This window comes from Nilaparvata lugens, chromosome 11 (genome assembly GCF_014356525.2).
Source record: "Nilaparvata lugens isolate BPH chromosome 11, ASM1435652v1, whole genome shotgun sequence".
NCBI lineage: Eukaryota > Metazoa > Arthropoda > Insecta > Hemiptera > Delphacidae > Nilaparvata > Nilaparvata lugens.
Genome location: NC_052514.1, coordinates 4347248 through 4360030, shown reverse-complemented (window position 1 = coordinate 4360030; position 12783 = coordinate 4347248). Strand labels below are relative to the sequence as shown.

Genomic DNA, 12783 nt, shown 5'->3' with positions numbered 1-12783 from the left:
GCACATTGTCAACTTTTTCTTTACTAATTATCATTGTCTTTGTTTTGTTAATGTTGACTTCCAGACCATATATTTTACTAACTTCAGCGACTTTGTCCATTAGCAATTGAAGTCCTTGCGGGGTGTCGGCAAAAATTTCACTCAATTTAAAAAATAAAATAAAATATGTATTAGTTAATGAATGTTTGTACACAGTAGATGATTTCTTTCTATAGACTAGGTTCCATTTCTCTTATGATATGATGAGTATCTTCTGATCTATACAGGGTGATTCTTAATTATGGTAAAATAATTTAATACGTGATAGTAGAGGTAAAAATAAAACTTAAATCCTTTGGATTTTTATCTTTGGGGACACTTGAAAACCTTAGTATACAATACTCCGATTGATACCATTGAAGAACTCCGATTAAGGATTTTGAACGGAATAGAAATGATAAAGCAGACTCCTGGAATATTTGAACGGGTCCGACAATCGATGAGAAGACGTCTGAACATAAGCATTCAGAACAACGGAAGTCACTTTCAACATCATCTTTAGTCTTTTGGTATAAGTTTAATGTCATTTAGATTATGTTACTTTCATATAAAAATAAGACTTTTCATAAGAAACCGAATATTTTATTTGCTACAACTTAGGAGTTATTAGTTCTCTCCTCATAAAACAGCAAATTTTTGTGGTGTAATGTACTACATAACAATACATTTTATTCAACTTTTATTTAAATTTAGTTTACACAGCTTACATGATTCTTTTCAGAATTAAATTCTCTACAATTTTTATTGCGAAAAATTATTTGTTTACTGGTCAAGTTATTGGGCATCAAGTCTGTGTTTTTCTACTTAGATTTTTTGCATATTTCAACTTTTTTCTCAAAAACTACTCACACTACAGCTTCCAGTGCGTTATACATTTTATAATTATTTATTATTATTAGAACTCACTTCAAGTTACAAATCAAAGGTAACTGATTTAAAACCTAAAATACCTATATGAATATAATTTAAAACAATACGTTACGTAGAGCTAGCTAATAGAAAAGTTTGAATCATTTTTACATTTATTTGTATTAAGGTCTAAAATAAATTATGTAGAAGACTATTTCAATCAACAGTTTTTATTTAGATAGGCCGTATGTATTGTAGCTACAATAATAAAGTAAATTCTTTGTTAGTAGTACGGCAGCTTAAAATAATTTATTGTGAATAAAAAATGTAGGCCTATTATGGAAACTAATCACTAACCTAATCACCGGTTTTACTTTCTTAATACATTATTATTCTAGTACATTTTTATCAGTAATAATTGCATTGCTTATCTTGTTATAAACTTTACAAAATTTCAATTAGATGTACCTTGTGTAATTTTCGAAATACGATAATGCACTTCAAAACGCTGATTTTAGCCTTATCTTTGGCGTAATTTTAATAGGCTATGTCACCGGTATTTGGAAACATTGCATTATTTAAAAAAAATGGAAAAATAGGTAAAGAATGAAATCGGGTGATAGCAATTCTATTTTTACTAAAATAATTATTACAGACTGATGATTTTTTCTAAATCAATGTTATTTTTCTCATATTCGATTGATATATTTTATATTAATAATAACTTCTAATTAATGTCAGTTGCACAGAAGCCGGCTAAATTTTAACCATGATTAATTTCACAAGAACCAATCAGAGAAGGCATTTTTTATAATACGGTTTGTCTGATTGGCTCTCCTGGAATTAATCACAATTAAAATTTAACCGGCTCTTGGCACTTAGTCATGATTTAACAATGAAACAGACAATCCTTTTTCATACATTGTTGTGATTGAATGGAATTCAGTTTACTCAGTGGAAAAGTTATTATTTAAAGGTATTTTATATTGTATTGACTCAAAATTATTACAAATTGTGTTTGTAAAAGCTCTTGATTTAATAAAAGCATTATTATTGTTATTAAATGGCTATTTTTTATCACGGCTAAGTATTCGCTAAAATCTGGTTGAATTGATTATAAATGTGTAGGTATTACCTATAGGCTACCAGACTTGAGATAATCTATAGGTACCTTTTCAAATTTGATTCAAGAAAGTATCAATTGTAGCCTAATAATTGAGAATAGACATTCGTATTTTAGAAGTTATCACATCATGTAATATTAAGAATAGTGAATTGTATTTGAGAAAGTATGAATTCAATTTGAGATACGGTAATGAGATATGTTAGTCATAAATTTCTGTTGAAAATCCAGTTGATCTCATTAAAATTGAATCTGAATTAAAATTCATGCAAAGAATGCAAGTATGGAATGTGACGTTGGACAAGTGGAATATTTTCTAATCTTCAATTAACAACTTCCCATGTAACTTACATCTTACTATTTCTCAATTACAATTCACAATTCTTAATTACAATTGAAAGCTTCCCAAATAAAATTCAAAATTTGTAGAAATATTCATTTTCAAAAGGGTAAAAATATTATATTCAAAGTTAAATATACAGTATTTCTACCAATAAGAGTCAATCATACGTATTGGAAACTATGAGCCGAATCTGCAATAACTGGTTCTGAATAAACTGCTCGACTTGCCAGATTAGACATCCTATGTTTAATGAAAGTATCAGATAATTCCATAATTCATATCATAAATATTCTTAGTAATATTTAAGGCAGCTTTGCTACTATTTGGTGGTATTCGTTGGAAGGCTTTTCAGTGCCTAGCTAAAGATGCGTCTACACCAAAGTTATTAACAAAATTTTTATTTTTCCTTCCTTATAGATTCTATTAGATTGAACATACTGTAACTTATCATACAAATGATGTGCTTATGTGTTTGTCAAGATCCGTTTAATGTAATAGAATCTATAAGGACGGAAAAATAAACATTTTGTTGATAACTTTGGTATAAACGCAACTTTAGAAGAACCGACCGAGGTGATTATTGATAAACAAGTCATACGATGATCAAACTAGAAAGATTTCTAGACCTTTGAAGCACTTGACGAGCCAATCCTGTTAATTTATTTATTATTTTACAAAGGCGACTTTGTAGAAGTATTTTAAGCCTAGGTGATGATGATGGGATGAATGATAATACAATGAAGGTAGAGTTATGAATGAATAAAATGATAGGTTATGCTATCCTCTTGAATTGATTTGAGTCCTTTTTTCAATCCAGAAATAAAACTAAAAATTTTGAATTTGATTTGATTAAAAACCGAATATAATAGAATGATGACATTCAATAAACTCTCAGAACTTGAAAATATTGAGTTATTAAGAAAAATTTTGAACCAAAAATAAAACGCAAACTAATTACGACATTTTTTTCAAATCAGGCAACTTAAAAAACTTTTGTATTTCAAAAGAATAAGAGTTATTTTAAATAAATATCCTTATTTACAATATTGACTATTCAATGGGTAAAATTCAAAGTTCCTACTTTAGGGAGTATCTCTCATCTTCGAGTGCCTATTCCTACCAGACAAACAGAAACAAAAGTAGGACATTGTGATGTTCATGAACATGGGACGTTGTCACAGCATTGCGTTTACATTGCAGGCTGATAAACAGGCAGTCTAGTCATAAATAAACATGACCTAATAAATTCTATTTTATTTGGTTCAAAGGTAAGAGAAAATGTGTGGGAGGCTATGTTTTGGCTTTTAAATGGCAATATGTTACTACTGGCAAGCAGCTGGAGGAAATCATTGAAAATGCACGTCCACGATATAAAATCGATGTGTCTAAAAGCTACTTCAAGTTTTGGTTGTACAATAAAAATTCTAACTAATTTTTATCGAACGTCCAAAGTCTAACTACACACACATCAATTTTTGAATGAACAATTTTTTGCCGTCCTTATAAACTCTACCAGGAGCTTGACAAACTCATGATCACATCATAATATATGTTTGTCAAATTTTGTTCAATTTAATCAAATTTATTAGGATTGCATAAAATCGTAAGTTCAAAAATTGATGTGTGTGTTACTAGACTTGAGACTTATTCACACAACATATTCCCAAACTTTCATAATAATTATTTGTCTAGTAGTTTCTCAATCACATATAAACACTTATTTCTCTTTTTCTTTAGGGCTTTTTGTAATATGAATAGAAATACAAATCTCAGTACCCTTTTAAATTATTTTATCACTACATGATTTGGACATTAAATGCCATTTTCAAGTCTGAAGCATTCCGATTCATTTTCAAACTTGAAAATGGCATTAATGTCCAAATTAAGTTGTGATAAAATAATTTAAAAGGGTTCTGAGATTTGTATTTCTATCTATATTTAAACATTCATTTATATTTTTTATTTGTATATTTTATCCAAGTTGTATTATATTGTGTTGTAATTAAAAAATAAAGTGATAGATTTTATCAATTTAATAGTAAGCACTATTATTCACATTAGTCCAATTATATTTTCTTATGACTCTCAATATATTTCTTGAATATTCCAATGCTGTCTGCTGTACATTATAATTTTAGTCGAGTCAGATCTGTAATGCAGCATCTGGACAATGCTTCAACAATGATCAAGTCTGAACTTTCCTTGTTGGACTAGACCCAACAACAGTGATTTTTCATGTGAGGAAAAAACACTACATCGAAAATTTGAAACAAATTAGTCACACAAGGTGTTTTTTTAATGATAGAAATAAAAAGTCTTGATATTCTACATAATTTTCAAGTTGCAATTTATTTATTTATATATTAATACATTATAATATTTACAGATCTATCCTAATAATATTTCCTATCCACCTAATATTTACAACCTCTTCTGGAGATACGGACAACCTGAAAAGATGAAAATTAATTTTTTTAAATCAGTTATTTGAATGAAAACAGTAATATTACCTAGTTTATGAGTCAGGAGTTCCTAACATCTTATCATCACATGTTTAAACTGATTGAACCACATCTGTAGATTATCAATAAATATTTAGGACATTTATATAATCATAGTAACATCAAACTAAAATGCATATAGAAAATGCATTCAAACATGGCTTACTTTAGATAATCTATAGTAGGCTGTGATACAAATCAATAAAAATGCATTTAGAAAATGCATATAGAATCCATAAAAAATATTTAATCGAGCATTAGCGAGTTTTTACTTTCAACTCAAGGCCAAAGTCGTTGTCCGTCGTGTGTATGTTCAACAATAACTTTTGAAAGATTTGATCAATCAACTTCAAATTTTGAACACATATTCTTCGACTCTTTTTACAGCTCAAGCTCGTTGGCCAACAAAATTTACCGACTCCTTCGTCCTTTTTCAGGATATAACAAATAACATTGAAATTGCTCAAGTAAAACATTTGTTGTGATTTATCATTAAGCCAGTTGAAGAATTCATTGCATGCAATTACTACAGTTTTTCCATTCATTCATTCATAACATCAGCTGAGGCTATTTGGGAGCTGTCACACAGACAGTCCTTCATGGGCTGACACATGATTTCAGCTGGCTAATTTGCAACTTTTACATCAACAAACTGATACGGGTTGAGATATCAATGTGCGATTTTCTCTTGGAACTCTGTATTGAAATCATGTATCACATGACCATCTTCTCATTAAAAAAATGAATTTCGATTCATATGAGGGAAAAAGATGTTAAAGCGAAAGAGTAATTTTTCATTTCAAATAGGATCCCCAATGAAACCTCCTTTCAAATAATTCTTGTAAAAGAAATATTTAGCTGTTTTCATAATTTTAATCAACTCTGTATAATAAAAATTTGCGGGTTTCAAAAATTACAATACAACAGTTCATGAGTGAGTTCTCCAACCCAGGGTGTCACTAGTGCAGAGTTGGTAAAAATTATGGATACAGCTAAATATTTATTTCACAAGAATAATATTACATTAGGATTCATTGGTTATCCCATTTGAAATGAAAAATTACTCTGTCGCTTTAATATAAATGATAATTTCCACATACTAAAATCAAGGTACAAGTAATATGTAACTTTTTGGCTGTCGACCATTGATTGTAATGGTTATCTCGCCAATCTGACACTTACCTTCTCACATCACTTCATCCTCTCCAGCAATATCAAGAAGGAACCACTCATTCTGAGGCAGTGGCCTATTGACAATGTTTTCGACACCATGAGCCACTGCGCTCAGAAAGTGTGTAATTCTTATTTCTCCGTTGATTAAACGACGAATCGCCTTTTTGATATCGCGAGTAATCTTGTTTTCCCTTGGTTGGTTGACTGCAATGTCTCTATGAACTCGAATGATATTATCATAAGAGGTTTTCTCTATTGTTTGGAGACTTCCTAAAAAGCAATTAATTCAAAGCATATTACAAGAAAATTTTTAACAATTGCAAATGTCAAAGGACTTGAAATAACTGCTGTGCTCTCATCAGTTGAACCACTTTTTATTGATCTTGCAGCTGTGTATTTGATCAAGCATAAAAAATACAATTGATAATATTCTGTATGCAGGAATTTTAGTAATTTTAAGCCTATGAGTTTAAAGGTAAATCTTTGACAAAAATAAATTATTACTTCATCATCCACTATTATTCTGATCTCCTTTGCTTAATTTTAATTTTTAATGGTTCTGTGTTTGAGTTTCCTCGCTGTTGTAACCTAATTTTCTTAAAAGCCAATGATAAGTTAAATTGTAATGCACATTTTAATCTAATGTAATTATTCCAATTTCGAGGGCGTTTCATGATGTTATTTCAGTATTTCATAATCATGATTTCAGTATTTCCTAGTGGGGGCATGCATAAGGTTACGTCGAGGATCAAAACTTCAAATGACTGAATAATCACATCTCCTCATACAGCTTGTTCATATCAGCTCGTCAAGGCGGTTAAAAATCATTTATCATATCACTAAAATTTGTTGAAAAAATAGAAAATTTCTCCTTTAGGTAGTGTATTTTAGCCCATATTTTTCAATGCATAGAAAAATGACCAATTTCTATATTCAAAACTGTGTGTCTCGGTAACTCAAAATGATACTTGGTCTTGATTTGAAGAAAAGAATCTACTCTTTTATGTAGGGGAATGATTTTTGTAAAAATATAATCGTGAAGTAAGATACGTTTGTTTCAAAAAATCAAGAAATTTGCGATATTTTTCTCATTTTCACAGTTTCGACAGTTTTTCGATAATAAACAGTAATGCAAGATCAATTTAAGGCAACTATGCTTATAGAGCATGAAATTTTCTCTCATTTGAGACCAATCGCAAGTTTCTATCATGTATTTTACTCGTTTTAGAGACTCTTTAAACAGTAAAATCGCAAGAAAAATTAGAAAATAAAAATCATCATTCAATTGGCTGTAACTTTTGAACGGTAACAGAAGTATAATTCATGGGAGTGAAAAGAGGAGAAAATTCATTACAACCTCGACTACTTTTTACTTTCCTTGCCCTATTACCATAGGTAAGGAAAGTATTGTTTTCCGAAAAAAATTAAGGTACCCCAATTTCTAAATTTCTATACGTTTTAAGGTCCCCTGAGTCCGAAAAAGTGGTTTTTTGGTATTGGTCTGTATGTGTGTGTGTGTGTGTGTGTGTGTGTATGTATGAGTGTATGTGCGTCTGTGTACACGATATCTCATCTCCCAATCAACGGAATGACTTGAAATTTGGAACTTAAGGTCCTTACACTATAAGGATCCGACACGAACAATTTCGATCGAATGCGATTCAAGATGGCGGCTAAAATGGCGAAAATGTTGTCAAAAACAGGGTTTTTCGCGATTTTCTTTAAAATGGCTCCAACGATTTTGATCAAATTCATACCTAAAATAGTCATTGATAAGCTATATCGTCAACTGCCACAAGTCCCATATCTGTAAAAATTTCAGGAGCTCCGCCCCATCTATGCAAAGTTCGATTTTAGATTTCCAATTATCAGGTCTCAGATATAATTTAAACGAAAAATTTCGAGTGGAAAAAATTGAGCATGGAAATCTCTTCAATTAATGTCCAGTAACATTTTCACCTTAAATTGAAAATAAGCTTGAAATTTGAGAAAATGTAATTATTCAATTGCAAACTTTTGGCAACTGTTGATTCTATTAAATATGATGAGATAGCAGATCTCGTGTGTATCCAGCGTTATTGAACTGTCACCAGCTGGCTCAGATCTTTGACTTGAGATGCGCATTTGCACTAGCGTCAGGTGATCAATTTTCATAACGGCAAGGTAAGTTGTGTGAGTGCGCTACACCAGATTTTTTTATTTTTTATCTGAAGTTTTCCACAAGATACGCAACGTTGCTTATGCGAGACTGTGAAAATGGAGGAAATATCACAAATTTCTCGCACATTCAAAGATGCGTATCTTGTGGAACACTTCAGATAAAAAATCCAAAAATTAGTCCTGTGCGATCACTCAATTCATTGGAAATTTTATCATCTTTAATATCGTATAGAGAATGCTTTTTATCGTAAAATTCAAGGTTCTCGAGATTAAATGGAGAACTTGATAAAAGTCCAAAATTTTGGTGGTTAAGTCGCCCTCTGGTGTGTTAGCAAATTTCAGATTAGAATTCAATGCCCCAAAATACATTTATAGAACCGTCGAAAAAACTTATTTCGGGGCTGTTTCCTGAAAAACGACCATTTGACTGGACTATGAGTTTGTTATTGGTATTAATAGATAGAATTTACAAAATGTACTTGTTCAGATTATATCTTTATTCCAAAAACCAATCCATTTATAGATACATTTTGTTCAACTTGTTTACTCGTTAACCAACTTGTGTTATTTATTACTCCTGTAATGTTAAAGTAAATACAACCTACAACACAACATCAGTGATAACCTGGTACAATAATTTATGATAATTTAGAATACCTAGACTTGCCGACATTATATTGTATGAATAGAATTATTCCAAATTTGTATGAATGTTTACCAAAATTGCTATTCAATATTCTTTTGGAATAAAGAATTATTATCAATGATAATTATTATTATCCAACTTTTTATAAGTAACCTTAACATTTAAAAGGAAAGCCTCCCTTACTTATCTTTTAATATCCTATTAAAATATTTGTCATGTAGTTTATCCTGATATAATGTAGTACTTTGATAAACATTTGTACTGGTATATAATAATATTAAAAACTTTGATAATTGTTCTCTACTTTTCAGTCCTCCCGAACAAGAACGGGTGCACTGCTATCTCATCAAAATAATATCAAATATCAAAAAGATACTTCATTTCTATTTTAAAAGAGATAAGAAACGATGGTATATATTTTTTACAATATTATTATGAAAACTGCATTAGAAAAATGCAGAAAAATGCATTACAAAATTGGTTTCACTAAACCTAAAAGATTTTACAGCAGGTGCCTACAAATTTAATAATAAAATACATAAATAGAATGATATGCTAACTTTAACAATAAACTAAGGAAAAAATTCATGAAAAATAGGCTCTGTGAGTAAAAGGTAAAATATCACAAGATAGACCATACAAACGATAAAATTTACACATACACATTGAGTTATTCCAGGTACTCATTAACAGAATAAAAAGCTTTAGACTTGAGCCATTCATCAACAGCAATACAAAACGTTTTCAATGGTAACTGCTTAACATTATCTGGTAGTAAATTAGACATGCAAATTTGTAGGTACTTATGACTCTTCAGAGTTTTAGTCAATCTAACTGTAGATCTAGTTATATCATCCTTATGTCTAATGTAATGTGAATGTACAGAAATATATATATATATTTATATATATATATATAAGCCCTTTCTCTTCTGTTTTGTACCTTTCTCTTATAATGATGAATACTTTATGAACTCCTTTCAACTATCCCAATTCACATAGTCCCAATAATTTTGTCATACTTAATATTATACAACTTAACCTATGATCTAACTTACCCATATCTCAATGTTATCTCATACTTCATTGGATAACTAGAACATGTTATTACTTTTTGTTAATTTCTAATTCCTAACTTCACATTAACTACTCCCCTGTGTTGAAATAACTCAATAATATATTAGCAATAGCCTATAGCCCAATATTATTGACTGACCATGCTGTCTGTTATCCTATTTTGTTAATTCAAATTCTTATAACCTAACACTGATTACTTCCTTGTTTTTGTAATAATTAACTATTTATGAATAATAATCTTTATCCTGATATTCTCCACTCACCAACTTCTATCCTAATAGTAAATTAGCTCTCTCTACCAAATCCTATGTTGCTTTGTGATTGTTGATTTATCCTAAACTGACCCAATCTACTTACTTCCTTGCTTCGACTTTTACATAGTACTCAATATCCCTTCTCTCATTTCCCTCAACGTTAAACACCATGCTACAATTTCATCCTAAATATGTTGCGCATTTACGGCGAAACGCGGTAATAGATTTTCATGCAATTTGACAGATGTTCCTTTTCAAATTGCGCGTCGACGTAGTCTATATACAAGGTTTTTGGAAATTTCAAGGATAATATATAAAAGGAAAAAGGCGCCTCCCTCGTACGCCAATATATTAGAGTAAAAATCAGACTATAGAATTATTCATCATAAATCAGCTGTCGAGTGGATTATAATAAATTGCATGCCATGACGCATATCTCAATGTAACTTGGGAAAGAAATCAGCAGCTGTGTAGACTATTGATTGCGTGACTCATTGAATGCAATTTTTATGCACTATTAAATGAACTATTGATTGCGTGCAATAACTAAAATACCATAGTATTGGCTCTCAAATTTTCTCTGCTTTGAACTCGGGCTGTCCTGTTGCCAGTATGTCTTGAAGGAGATTAGCTTTTGATGTTAGTATTTTTGATACACCAACCCGAACAGCCATTAGCCGTTTTCACACCGATATCTTGCCGACACGACACGACAGGATAGAATTTACTCTGATGGACAGTATATGAGGAGGCTGCGGTTTATAAAACTGCGCGAGGTTACTGTTCACAGAACTACTAGTATTATACTTCGGTCTAACCAAGTCTACACATATAATAACATAACATAATAAGTTCTTGTTGATCGTTGCTCATGCTTGAGAATATTAGCAATTTTTGTAAATTCGATTGATCGATCCAGCGCATGTGCATTACTTCAAAGTATTAGCAATTTTAAGCTTAGGTTTCTCTGAACCACGCAGCGTTATTGCGGGTTCCGTCAACCGTGATACGCGAAAATCACGCGTGCGTGATAAAAAAAGCGGGTGTTTTCTCTGACAGCAACCTCGCAGCGCGCGATTATATTTTCAGTCATAGGCAACATAGATGTCCAACACGTTCCTGTAGCTAATGATCTATTAATGAATTTTGTAAATGAAAACCCATTGAACTTTTTATTGACTGGGGATAAGAAGGGTTTTCTAGAATTGTGATTACCAGGCATCTGTAGGATAAAGATACCAAGTTTAGGGAATATTTTAGGCTTTCAATACATTTGTTTTATGAGGTACTGTTCTGTGAATAGTAGACCTCGCGCAGTTATAAACCACAGCCTCCTCTAATACTGTCCATCAGAGTAAATTCTGTCCTGTGCTGTTGTGTCAGTGGGCGTATCCAGGGGGGATATGAGGATGCGAAATGAGACCTACATTTATTTCGTGGCCAATTCAGCAACTACTTAGTTAGCTTTCTTTATATTGTATGAGTCGAACAAATATCTAGGAGATGAGAGAATAGCACAATGATAATTATGAAATTATAAGCTAGACAGTGAATGGTCTAGTGTGAATGGACTGAGATAGCATGAAAATAAAAAGATAGCACTTTAAAGTGAGTCAATTTTGTTATTTTTCACCATCTATTATTTTGAAGAAATTCAATGTAGCTTATATTTTTTTAGAGTTGATCATAGTTTATTGAGTTTCAAGCATGTGGTTGAGAAGACAAGTATGGCCACCCATAGTAATTCATATCCTTAAACAATGCACCAGCAGCTTCTTCTACCCTTAAAATTTCCCGATTATGATAAACGGGGGTAGCCTAATTTCCACCGTTAACAGGGGAGATACATCCCTAAATATTTGGGAAAATGGTTTTATTCCTCTCCCCTAGAAAAAATTCAAGTTCAAGAACTGAAGTAAAAATTATGAAAAATTGAACAAAACAGTTAATGAAAAGTATCTAATTATGATTTTGGTATTATTTATGCTTACTTTTTATTTTATTATTTTATACTTTTGTTTATAAAATTATGTATTTTCGAGAACTAAATACGTTTATAAACCCACACCCAGTCAAATACCCACAATTTCAATACTAGGAATAGGGAGAATTTAACAGTGCCTCACGTTTGACTGAAGAAAAATTACAAAAGCCATTATTTCCAGCAAATAAAACTATTCAACAGGCTGCCACTAGAAATTAGAGCGCTTCCAGTTGGTCGTTTCAGGATGGTAGTTAGCAAGTGAATACTGTACATCTAAGTCCTTCTATACAGTGCAAGAGTTTCTTGAAGGTGATATTGTTATTAATGTCTAGCAGAGTAGAGTTTGTAGTCTATAAGTATTTTTCATAAAATAAGCATATTGTGATAATGTTACACTTGTGATACAGTGTTGAGTGTTTTAGTTAGTTTTGTGTTTTGTTTTATTGCTTGATTGTATTCGGTTGTTGGTTGTATTGTCACTTGGTAATCTTTTGTTGTTGGTTATCCATCTTGTTTCCACTATAATTATCACTATTAAATTTTATAAAACTTTTAAGTGAAAAAACACTCACATTATTTGATGTGGCGACGTCCGTTTCGTGCTGGTATCGCACATTTTCAAGCCAAACAGGAAC

The 12783-nt window shown here is 31.0% G+C and overlaps 1 protein-coding gene and 1 long non-coding RNA gene across 3 annotated transcripts in view; both read right to left on the bottom strand.

Annotated features, from left to right (window-relative positions):
- The window catches only part of LOC111060651 (D-beta-hydroxybutyrate dehydrogenase, mitochondrial), a 281404-nt gene that overhangs the window by 49724 nt on the left and 218897 nt on the right, over nucleotides 1–12783 (bottom strand). The gene's annotated exons all lie outside the window — the stretch shown is intronic.
- On the bottom strand, nucleotides 4676–10827 carry LOC120353531. Of its 2 annotated transcripts, XR_005572439.1 has the most exons (3): nucleotides 10720–10827; nucleotides 6038–6298; nucleotides 4676–4804 (listed from the first exon to the last, which is right to left on the bottom strand). It is a non-coding gene; the product is annotated as an uncharacterized LOC120353531 (long non-coding RNA). The 2 variants fall into 2 exon arrangements; XR_005572438.1 differs by lacking the exon at nucleotides 10720–10827 and having other exon boundaries at nucleotides 6038–6385.